The sequence below is a fragment of the Panthera uncia genome, chromosome X (assembly GCF_023721935.1).
Source record: "Panthera uncia isolate 11264 chromosome X, Puncia_PCG_1.0, whole genome shotgun sequence".
In the NCBI taxonomy this organism is placed as follows: domain Eukaryota; kingdom Metazoa; phylum Chordata; class Mammalia; order Carnivora; family Felidae; genus Panthera; species Panthera uncia.
In genome coordinates this window covers 114,515,922-114,529,157 of record NC_064817.1, presented here as the reverse complement: position 1 = coordinate 114,529,157, position 13,236 = coordinate 114,515,922, and positions in this window count along the sequence as shown.

Sequence of the window (13,236 nt, the reverse complement as noted above, 5' to 3'; positions counted from 1 at the left end):
ACTCCTTCCAATCTGTATGCCTTTTACTCTTTACTTTTTTTTTTGCCTTTTTTGTTTCTTTGGCCTTCCAGTACTTTGTTGCATATCACATTTTGAAATTACAAATTATGTTTTATCTATCGCTTCATAGGTCAAATGTTTCAATGTTATATTCTCGATATTTGGTTACTTTCTTAATCAAATACAGTAAAATTCAATATATAAATTTAATATAACAGAATGAGTCAGATTTGTCCATAAATAACATAATTTATAATATATCCATCAAATAATTGTATTTTCATTTGCTTCAAATGGCAGGATTATTAGTAGTAAGGGTACGAGATGGAATTAATTAGATGGAGTTTCTCATGTGATTTGCTTGCCTAGTTTCACTTAGAAAGGCAAAGGATGCCTTGGAAGTCATTTTCCCATGGTTACAGATGTTTAACTCTCTGTAACAATTGTCCTTTGTGCTCCGGTATTCAGTGGTCATTCCTGTGGCAATAATTCACATCATAAAAGCTCTTTGAAATGCACTGATAATATTTTTCCCTATTAAAGATAAAGAACTTAGGCAAAGACAGAGTCGACGAATGTTATCACAGCAGCAATACCAGAGCAGGTAAGAATCATGCCATTTTATTCACCTGACAGCTGTCTTTGTTTCATGAATAGTTAAATCAAATAATAGCCACATTTAATGAGAAAAATATTTTCCTGGGCTTCATGAACTCCTGTGACCCTATGACAATGCTTCCTTCTATACTCTCCCAGAAAATGTCTTGCATTACTCTTGTTCCTTGAATCTGCTTTGTATGTTTTCTAGCTGTTTGTCTCATCTACTTTATTGCAAACCCCAAAAAAGAGAGAAACTGTTTCTGATTCACCTTTGTTGTATACCAAGAAGCACCAACTCAGTGGCTAGTATATTATACTCAGAAAAAAGTGCCTGAATTCACGATTTATTGTTAGTCTCAGTCCCAAGGAACTAGAACCGTGGTAGCTGAGCTCATGCTATCCATCTTCCATCTACAGCTTCTGATTTGTAAACAACCAATAGGTATAAATTAATATTAAACAGATCACAATTTCCTCCCCAAGTAGATTATACAGTGTGAAAATTGGCTCAGTGTAAAACTCAGAGCTAGATAGGGTGGAACCTGGGAGTCCTATCAGTTATTTCAGACCTAGGACCCATTGGCACAGTAAAGTCGTATTTTTTCCCCCAATGGCTTAACTTCGGGTATTTATAGTGGCCAGATTTATTAGCTAATCAGTAAAATTCCACATTCTGATTTTAGAGTCGTGTTTGCATTTATTAGATTGTTCAGTTAAAGTGGTAAATGACTACCTGCCATTTGCTCCTAGGGTCAAAGCAAGCGAGAAAGCAGGAAAGTAGGAAGGCAGGGAGGAAAACAACAAAGGAACAGAGAAAATAAAACCAAACAAAAACATGCTCACTACCATGCATTAAAAATAAGGCCACAGACTCAGTCGGTTAAGCAGCCGACTTCGGCTCAGGTCATGATCTCACGGTCCGTGAGTTCGAGCCCCGCGTCGGGCTCTGTGCTGACAGCTCAGAGCCTGGAGCCTGTTTCCGATTCTGTGTCTCCCTCTCTCTGACCCTCCCCCGTTCATGCTCTGTCTCTCTCTGTCTCAAAAATAAATAAACGTTAAAAAAAAAAATTTTTTTTTTAATTATTAAAAAAAATAATAAGGCCACAGAAGGGGCATCTGGGTGGCTCAGTGGGTTAAGCATCCAACTTCAGCCTAGGTCACGATCTCACGGTTCGTGGGTTCAAGCCCCGCACTGGGCTCGGTGCTGACAGCTCAGAGCCTGGAGTCTGCTTCGGATTCTGTGTCTCCCTCTCTCTCTCTGCCCCTCCCCTGCTCACGCTCTGTCTCTCTGTCTCTCAAAAATAAATAAACATTTAAAAAATCTTTAAATAAGCCCACAGACTTCTTGTTAGTAGGATGTATTTTGCGATGCGTTCCCACAGTTTGTGTGAGTTGGTTGTTTGCACGATTCATGGCTTTGTGCCCCATTAGCCATGTGGTCGGGTACGCTCTTTCGCAAAGAAATCGTTTACACCTTTGAGTTTAACCTGCGGCCATGAAAGATCCTCTCGCCACCTTACAAAGTGGTATGAACCACACATTTTTGGTCTCATAATGCCCATAATATAGTAGATTGAGCTAAAATACCAGCGACAGAATCCACCATGATTTCTGAATATCAAATACTTTATCGTTCTTTTTTGTCGGTGTGTGATCTGAAAGATTGTAATTGTCTTAATTCAATGTGAAGGGGAATTGTTCCGTATTTACTATATGCAAGATGCTATACCAGAGTAGGTATTCAAAAAGGACAAAAGAACACTGTTAATGTAACAGAGTGTATACCACAGTGGCTAATGGTACTTTAGAATCATAGACACTTGTGTTTAAATCTTTTCATTATTATGATTTTAACACTTTATCAGATACAAGTGATATACAAAAAAATGCCCAAAATCAAACCATACAACTTGATAAGATTTGAAACATGTATACACCTATGAAATCATCACCGTCGTAAAGATCCCTCCATCATGCACGAGCTCGCCTAACCCCACATACCCAAACGCAGATCTGCTCTATGTACCCATAGATTAGTTTATGTGTCTAGAACTTTATATTAATGGAATCACAGAATATGATGCTTTGGTATCTTTTTTTTCAGTCTGTATAGTTTGAGATTCATCATTATTGTTGCACATATCAAATGGCTCATTCATTTTTGTGACTGTTTATTCACATTGTTGGAAATTTGGGTTGTTTCCCATTTCGGGCTATTACAAATAAAGCTGCTATGATCATGTTAGCTGAAATAAGTCAGACAGAGAAAAACAAATACTGTCTGACTTCATTTATATGTGGAATCTAAAGCATACCAAACGTATCAAAACCAAGCAAACAAAGGAAAAGCTCACAGATACAGAGAAGAGACTGGTGGTTCCCGGGGGTGGGTGAAATGGCTGAAGGGAGTCAAAAGGTATCAACTTCCAGTTCTAAAATAAGTAAGTCCTGGGGATGTACTGTACAGCATGGTGACTATAGTTAATGACACCGTATTGTGTATTTGAAAGTTGCTAAGAGAGCAAATCTTAAAACTTCTCATTACAAGACAAAAAATTTGTAACTATGTATGGTGATGAATCGTAACAAGCCTTACCGTGGCGATCTTTCAGAGTATTCAGATATCGAATCGCTATGTTGTACCCATATGTTCAATGTCCATTATACCTCAATAAAACAACAAAAATAAAGGGTGTGGGTGTATCTGTGTGTGTGCATGCTTTTCTTTTCCTTGAGTAAGGACCCAGGAATGGAATGGCTGTGTGAAATCATAAACGCACGTTCAGCTTTTTAACAAAGCGATAAATGGTTTTCCAAACTGACTGTACTATTTTGCATCCAGCTCGGGAATGTGTAAGAGCTACTCTATATGCCACAGCCACTTGGGGAGGTCAGTCTTCTAAATTTTAGCCATTTTAATAGGTGTGGCGGTACCTCATAGTTTTGATTTGCATTTCCATAATAACTGATGATATTAAACACCTTTTCACGTGCCTGCATTTGGAGATACTTTGTCTGAAAAATTTTCCTTCTGTATATGGCTTCTCTTTTCATTCTCTGGCAGTCTTTTGAAGAACAGAAATTAATTTTAATGAAGCCAAATTCATTAAGTTTTAACTTTTACAGATTTCTTCTCTGATATGCTTTTGGTGTAGAAATAATCTTTCCGTTAATCAAGGTCACACAAACTTCCTTCTAAAAGTTTTAAATTTAAAAATTTTTCATTTGTGTCTGTGACCCATTTTGAGTTCATTTTTATATGGGGCTGTGGTTCATTTTTTGCATGTGGATTGACAATTGTGATGGCACAATTTGCTGAAAGGAATGAATGTATTCATTACATTGCCTTGAAACACTTGTAGAAAATCCATTAACCATATGTGTAGGGTTTCCTCTGGGTTTTTCATTCTGTTCCCCTGATCTATGTGTCTGTCTTTGCACAATGAATACCACACTGTATCTTTACAACGAGTCTTGAAATCAGGTGGGGTGAGCATTCCGACTTTGTTTTACTGTAACAAAACTGTTTTGGATAGTGTAGGTCCATTCAGTTTCCTTAGGAACTTTAGAAGAAGCTGGTCAATTTCTGGCCTAAAACAAACCACACAACAACCTCCCTAAAACAAGCCTGTCACTTCTGAGTTGGCTTTCATTGTTTTTTCTCATTTGGGGTTGTACGTAATTGTTGACCAGATGCCAAATGTGATCTTTCCTGTGAATATTACTGTGTGTCCATAAATTGCAATTTCCTACCAGATACGTGGATGATGTGTCTGCATTAGGTTAAATAAGTTGTTTTTCCAAATTACTACTTTATAAGGAAAATTCCATGCACGTATGATAAAACGTTCTTAAATTTTGTTTTGTTTTTCCCAAGCCGTCCTTGAACCATTTGGATGTGTCCCACACACCATCATATGCAGTAAATAAGTGATTTATCTAAAGTTATACAGGTAGCCAGGCGTAGAACACAATGTAAATCTAGTCAGTGTGACGCCAGTAGCTGTGCCTGTAATATTTATACTTTATGGTCTTTCTAGGGGAAGTAGAAACAAAGCTGTGCCTTAAAAAGGATAGTATGATTTGACGGGAATCTTTGAGAAACGAGGAGTAAAGCTTGAGCGAAGTCACAGAAGCCGGGGTGCACAGTTGATTTGGGAGCAAACCCAGTATACCACGTGAGAAAGAGAGAATACAGCACAGGAAGGTGTAACAACTGCAAAAGCCGGGAAGGCAAGCTTGCGCCACACAGTAAAGGACTTTGCAAGATGGTGGAGCTTTTCTTGAAGATTTCTGAACAGTGGAATGTTACCACCTACCTGTTGTGAAAGAAAGTATCCCTGGCGTTACGAGAAAAGGTAGATTATTGGGGAGAGAGGAGGCGACTAAAGACAGCGAGAACATTTAGGAGATTTTACCAACAGTCCGCATCTTAAGTTCCAGTATTTTGAAAATGAGGCAATAGTTGCGAGCAATTGTGCAGAAAAAGAAATGGACGAGGGGTATGGAGTCTGATGGAGGGAGATAATGATGTGGAAGGAAATATAATGTAAAGGTTAATTTTAGGGAAAGAAATCTGTGTATTCAAATGAACACAATGCTCTTTGAGTGAAAATGGCCTTACATGTTTTTCTGTGAATCTACAATTTTACTGGCTTCTATAAATTTCATTTCGATTCCATACGAGCCCAAAGACTTGTTCATGGTTCTGAACTAGTTTCCTAAGGGAAAGATTAACACCATATTGAAAGAGGAATCTTGGCGATTTCAGAGTATCATCCCCCCAAAAGTAGAAAGTAATAAAATGAATGTAAACCACATACTGGAATTGTAATTGTTCCTTATTTAATGGAACAACAAAAATATGAACAAATGTGCTGATAATGAGGATACGTAATGTAGTACTAACACTTGCTTGTTGAGCAGGTTAAAACTTCTCCAGATATATTTCATCTAAAGTCACCGAAATTGTGTGTAATAGTTTTAAAACAACTGAAAAATCATGTCAATGGGAAATTTTCAATTGTGCTAATTGGAAGCATTGCATATGTAAGTAACTACTATGGTTCGAGGAATTTCAAGACCAAGTGCTAATTTCCTTATAAACGTAACTAAAATAAGATACTTGGAATATGTAATTCATATCAAACTATAAAAATAAATATGATTTCTAGGGATGTAGAAGTGGTCAAGGTATCCTTCAAGCTTAAGATGATTAAAATCAATGAGAGGAAATACTTCTTTGTTCACTATAAAGAGTTATTGGACAAAGAACATATAAATATTGTATTTTTTAAATGTTTATTTCTTTTAAGAGAGAGAGAGAACAAGTGGCAGAGAGACAGGGAAAGAGAGGGAGAATCCCAAGCAGGTCCTGCGCTGTCAGAGCCCCACGCAGGGCTTGACCCCACAAAACCGTGAGATCACGACCTGAGCCAAAATCAATAGTGGGACGCTGAACCGACTAAGCCACCCAGATGCCCCAGAAATAGGAGTATTTTCTTTTTTTTTTTCTTTTTGAATGACAAAATCACTTTATTAATCCAAGAGGATGCAAAAAAGCAAAGGTCAAAAAAAGCCAAAAACAAATGGGCCAAATAGTAAACACACAATAAAATGGTGGATATAAACCCCAATATCCATTAACTATAAATGGACAAAATAGTCCAAAATAAAAGATCAATTTATTAAGGCTAGGTTTTTTTGTTTTTGTTTTTGTTTTATTATAGGAGTATTTTCGATGTGACAAGTAAGATGTTAGTTTCCAGAAAGCGATGGTCTGTTGGTATGTGATATCCCAACAGATAGATATAGAACCACTATTAGAAGCTGCAGCTTAAAACAACAAAGAAAACACACAAGCAAACAAGTTCAGGAACCAGAAATACAGAAAGACAAAGCCAGCCAAAGATAGACTAGGCTGCCCAGGAAGTAGTTTCTTATCATTGAATCATTGCAGGTATTTGAGCACGGGTTAAGGAGTATCTTATAGTGTAAACGCCTTCTAATTTGTAGAGAACTTTAAGCATATTAGATGCAAATTTCTTTAACTTCTTACCCAATTACCTGTGAATTTCGCCAATGTCAGAGTTCAAGGTCCCCATTCCCATGTTTTGAGAAAATCCACTGATCAGTATTGTTCCATCTCTTCCAAGATTCTGTGTGACTTCTGTCATGTATTTTCAACTTCTCCCTTTATTTACCTTTTCCCTATAAAAACTAAACATGCCCAAAGAACCTCCTATTGTAAAAAAAAAAAAAAGAGAGAAACAAACACAAAGCAAGTCTTCCCAGACTACACAGGCCCTTGAAAGTATTCTACCCTCTCATCTTTGTTTCACAGCCAATGTCCTCAAAAGAATATATGTATTTTTAAGTAAGCTCTACACCCAATGTGGGGCCTGAACTCTCCACCCCAAGATCAAGAATCACACACTCCATTGGCTGAGCCAGGCAGGCACCCCTCAAAAGAAGATTTTATTTATTTATCTTTAAGGATTTGTTTCTGATTTTTTTTTATTTATATATTTTAAGAGAGAGAGAGAGAGAGAGAGACAGAGAGCGAGCAAGCACACAAGTGGGGGAAGGGCCGAGAGAGAGGGAGACAGAGAGAGAATCCCAAGCAGGCTCTGTGCTGTCAGTGCAGAGCCCGACATGGGGCTCAAACTCATGAAAAGTGACCTCATGACCTGAGCCTAGATCAAGAGTCAGATGCATAACCAATGGAGCCACCCAGGCGCCCCTGGAAAGAATATTTTTTAAAAGACATCGACTTCCTTAGCACAATTTGGTTTTAAAAAATTATTATGAAATATTTCATATGTACAAAAACCTACAAAAATAGTAAAATATACACCCATATACCCATCAACTAGGCCAAGAAAACACCAGATGAAGCATGCTACACATAGCAGCCTGATCACATGGCCCTTCATCTCCCACCCTGTAGGGCTAACCTCTGTGCTAACTTAGGTGTTTATTATTGCCCAAAGCAATGTCTTCACCTTGCACAAAATAAGTAAAATATCTAGTACAAAGTTCTGGAATGGTTTGTAGGAGATTGACACTACTTGTTTCTGAATATTTTAGTGAAATCCCCCAATGAAGCTCCCAGAGTCTATTTGTACCGTGGGGCGGGGTGGCAATGTGGTTAAGGGTAGATTTTAACTACTAACTCAATTTCTTGAATGGTTTTATATCTGTTCAGGTTTCCTGATACTTCACCTCCTCACTTCACAGAATCGTGGATCTCTCCCTAGGACAATACTTAACCTATATGTGTTTTCCCTATAGCCTTACTACTATTAGGCCTGAAGATGCTTCTAGATTATTCTTCCTCCCACTTCCCTAAAACACCCGGTTTTGAATCAAATATTTTTAGAATATGCCACCCACTCTTCCTCCCTGTGGCAGTAATCTACATATCCCTGGGCACTCCTCCCCATTTCTTGAAGATTTAATTACCGCCTCACCGACATGCGCTCTCGCGCTGTTCTGGCCATCAAGAGTGATTATTTCATCAACCACACAGATGATCTTCAAAGCAATTCCAACATTTTCACCACTCTTCCATGTTCTTCAATGTCCATCCATTTCCATGGCCATACCCTTGATCTTAGAATTACCAGTATCTGTGTTCATTCCATAACCCTCTTTTTAAATGTTTATTTCTGAGAGAGAGAAAGAGAGAGAGAGAGGGAGAATCCATGCGTGTGCGAGGGAGGGGCAGAGAGAGAAGGAGACAGAATCCCAAGCAGGCTCCGCACGGTCGGTGCAGAGCCTGATGGAGGGCTTGAATTCACAAATGGTGAGACGCTGACCTGAGCTGAAATCAAGAGTCGGAGGCTTAACCGACTGAGCCCCTCAGGCGTCCCCATGACCCCCTTTTTAAAGTATCCCATTCTCCAAACTAGCACCTACATAGTTGCAGCTCCTTCTAATTGATACCCGAAGTCCAACAGTCATTCAACTTTATCTGGACATACATTTCACTAAATACACTTTCACTGTCCCTCATCATCCTCATGTCACCATTTTAATCCTTCATCCATTTCAAATTCATGACCCATCAATGTAATCATGTGGCCACATGTGCTCACACACACTCTCCTGGACTTCACTTGCTCAATTTTCCTTCTTCATCTTACTCACCGGGCAAAACCCACGCCCTGGTTAAATTGAACTCCCTCCGCTGACCCTCACGTATCCCCAGGAAGCTTACCCTGGCTGAGAAAGAATCCAATCTGCACCCACTGGTCTCACTTTGAGGTGAGAAACACTATCTCAAGTGGGCACGTGCTACTCAACAGTGATGCTAACACATTCACAACTATAGCTCATAGAAAACGATTTCATATCTTCTACTTTCTCTTCCTTCCTCCACTTGCTTCCTATTAAGTGAAAAAATATAGATACAGAAATTAGAAGAGAATTTCCACAAGCTCCCGCCATCAACTTCCTCCCGACATCTGAATCCACACACTCTCCCTTCTCCCCTGCGTTACAGCACATGTAGGGCCTACGTAGGGACAAGCATTCCAACTGGATGCTGGATTATCACTTCTTGCCTGTTCTTAGCAATTACCACCTCTCTGTCCTGTATCACCCTTCCTCTTTTCCAAATTCATACAAAAACTTGACACACAGTTCTGTGTGGCTGTTAAGCTGCATCTCTTTTTAGAGTCAAACAAACACCTCAAAATCGTGGTCTATCTTCGATGTCTCTATTCTTCTCTTGCCATTCTCCTCAATCCACTCTAATCTCTATCCTTTGACCCAAACTGCTTTTATAAAGCTCGGCAGTGACCCCTGAACTGCCGCACCCAATGTGACTCCCATCTTACTTTAAACATCAGCAGCGTTTAACACAATTGATCACTCCCTTACCCTTGAAATGCTTTTTTATCGTAGGCTCCCAAAGAACTCTCTCTTTTGGTTTACTGCAAACTCCTACTTATTATTTTGTACTACTTCTTCCTCATCTCTCTGATCTCTGAACTTTGGAGTACTCCAGGGCTCAGGCCTCGATTCTTTGCTCTTTTCTAGTTACACTCATTCCGTTTGTAATCATGGCCGGCATTCTAGCTTTTAATACCGTCTATCCCCAGGACAGATCCCTCCATTGAACTCTTGACCCGTATATCCAATGGCCCGTGCAACATCCCCATGTGGATGTCTACTCATATGCAAATCGAAACTTCTTTTCTAGTCCCACAAAACCTGCTTCTTCCACAGTCATTCCCATCTTAATAAGGGACAACTCTAGGTGTACACTGCTCAAATACAAACATTCTGATATCCTTCCCTCCGTTTTTATCTCTCATTCTCTGTCTCCCCCACGTCAGAATGCCTTGGAGGCTTTATCTTCTATTTATATCCCAACATTTCTAACTACCCACAATGCTATTACCCTGGTCCAATACACCACCATCTCTTGTCTGGATCTCCTCTATGGTCTGTATTGCTATAGTAACTTCTTTTAAAAAGTCTGCCTGCATATATCGTTGCCAAACAATGATCTAGGCACAAGCAGCTTGTAAGAGAACAGATAAAAGGGAGGTTAATTACGATTGACAGGATCAGGCAACCCCTCAAGCAGGATGTGGCATCTGGGCTCCAACACTTTCTTTTAAATTAATTATTTTTAATTTACATCCAAATTAGTTGGCATCTAGTGCAACAATGAGTTCAGGAGTAGATTCCTTAATGCCCCTGACCCATTTAGCCCATCCCCCCTCCCACAACCCCTCCAGCAACCCTGTCTGTTCTCTATATTTAAGAGTCTCTTCTGTGTTGTCCCCCTCCCTGTTTTTATATTCTTTTTGCTTCCCTTCCCTTATGCTCATCTGTTTTGTGTCTTAAAGTCCTCCTATGAGTGGAGTCATATGATATTTGTCTTTCTCTGACTGACTAATTTCACTTAGCATAATACCCTCTGGTTCCATCCACATAGTTGCAAAGGGCAAGATTTCATTCTTTTCGATTGGCGAGTAATACTCCATTGTCTATATATACCCCATCTTCTTTATCCATTCATCCACCGATGGACATTTGGGCTCTTTCCATACTTTGCCTATTGTTGACAGTGCTGCTATAAACATGGGGGTGCCTGTGCCCCTTCGAAACAGCGCACCTGTATCCCTTGGATAAATACCTAGTAGTACAACTGCTGGGTCGTAGGGTAGTTCTATTTTTAATTTTTTGAGGAACCTCCATCCTGTTTTCCAGAGTGGCTGCACCAGCTTGCATTCCCACCAACAGTGCAGAAGAGATCCTCTTTGTCCGCATCCTCGCCAACATCTGTTGTTGCCTGAGTTGTGAATGTTAGCCATTCTGACAGGTGTGACGTGGAATCTCATGGTAGTTTTGATTTGTGTTTCCCTGATGATGAGTGTGTTTAGCATTTTTTCACATGTCGGTTGGCCACCTGGATGTCTTCTTTGGAGAAGTGTCTATTCGTGTCTTTTGCCCATTTCTTCACTGGATTACTTGTTTTTTGGGTGTTGAGTTGGATAAGTTCTTTAGAGATTTTGGATACTAGCCCTTTATCTGATATGTCATTTGCAAATATCTTCTCCCATTCTGTCGGTTGCCTTTTAGTTTTGCTGATTGTTTCCTTTGCTGTGCAGAAGCTTTTTATTTTGATGAGGTCCCAGTAGTTCATTTTTGCTTTCCTTTCCCTTGCCTCCAGAGATGTGTTGAGTAAGAAGTTGCTGCGGCCAAAGTCAAAGACGTTTTTGCCTGCTTTCTCCTTGAGGATGTTGATGGCTTCCTGTCTTAAGATTAGGTCTTTCATCCATTTTGAGTTTATTTTTGTGGATGGTGTAAGAAAGTGGTCCAGGTTCATTCTTCTGCATGTCGCTGTCTGGTTTTCCCAGTACCACTTGCTGAAGAGACTGTGTTTATTCCATTGGATATTCTTCCCAGCGTTGTCAAAAATTATTTGGCCAATACGTTCGTGGGTTTCCTATTTCTAAACCCATCCATTTCTGGGTTTTCTATTCTGTGCCACTGATCTGAGTGTCTGTTTTTGTGCCACTACCATACTGTCTGGATGATTGCAGCTTTGTAATGTATCTTGATGTCTGGAATTGTGATGTCGGCTCCAACACTTCTTCATTGTGACTTTGAGCAAGTGACTTAATCTCTCAATGCTTGTTTCCTCATCTATAAAATATGGATACGATCTGCTTCGTAGGGTCATTCTGAGTATTACATAAATCAATGTAAAGTCGTTAGAAGAGTACCTGACACATAGCAATTGTCATGTACTCGTTAGACAGTATTATGAGACGAGCAACGAAATACCAGTAGAGTTTCCATAAGTAGATTATGTGTCAGGACAGTTTATGTAATAAGCATCTTTTGAAAAACATAAATGAATATATACCAAAACCTTGCTATATTTCATCTCTATAATTTATAATCAGTGACAATTTTGATTGAGGCTGTATTTACATTTCTTTTGTAATAAATGAAAAGTGTTTCTTATAATATTAAATTACGTACTCCAGCAGTTACATAGAAGTCACTCTGTTCAATTCATTCAGTACACTGAATAGTTAGTTATATTTCTGTTACCCTAATGATAATTGCTATTATATACAATAGGTATTAATGCATAAGCTTTATGTAAAGAAGACAGATTTTCTCTATTGCTAATTTTATTAAAGTTTGGGGATAGCATAAAACTGTTTAAATAGAAAACAGCTGTTAGAGCATTTTGCTATTTATATTAAGAACTTGAGTAAAAGTAGGTTTGTGACATCTTGTTTCTTCCCTTCTTATTATTCATTACCATCTACTATAAATCTCAGTACATTTACTTACTCAATCATCTATTGCCGGCTTCCCTCTCCCAAGAGAATGTAACCTCCTTCAGCCCTCTTGTTTTCCATTTTGTCCTCAGCATCTACAACAGTGCCTGGCACTTATAAAACCTCAGTAAATATCTATTGGAAGACTCTATGAATGGCTGCCTAGGTACCTGGAGGAACGAAGAATTCTGAAATTCAGATGAAGCAGGAGGAAACACTGAAGGCCTTGGTAACAATGAGCTGAATGCAACTCATCAAAATCAATGGGTCCAATGATTCTAAATGCAATATTAATATAAAGTCGGCACTCTTTTTTACTTAGGATACGGGGCTTGTCCAGACTCATGTCTCATCTGGAACGTGCATCACGGAGCAAGGAAGTCGTTTTCAATGTTATACCTGTCCTTTCCGGAGTTTATGTTTTTCAAACTTTTTTTTATTTGTGCCTAGGGCAGGATTGTTGCCACAATACAGCAAACCGCTGGAGCGTCTCAATACCCAAAAGTAACATTTCAGAATAGGCATATCAATCACTAGAAAATTTGGTATGTCGTAACGTTTCTTAACCTAGATGTATATTTTCCAAAATGATATTTTCAAAATGTTTAGTCTTTTTTCGAAACAAGTCTTGACATTCAACTCTTTTACTCAGTGATGCCTTTTACATATCCAAAGACATATATATAATCCCAGAAAATGGTAATAAAAAGGGGTTTGTTTGTAGATGAGCTTACACTTCAAGATGTACTGAGCAATTATCCAGGTGTTATTTGGGATTGATTAGGTAATCGAAAAACACAATGAAAAATGGCAAGGAAGT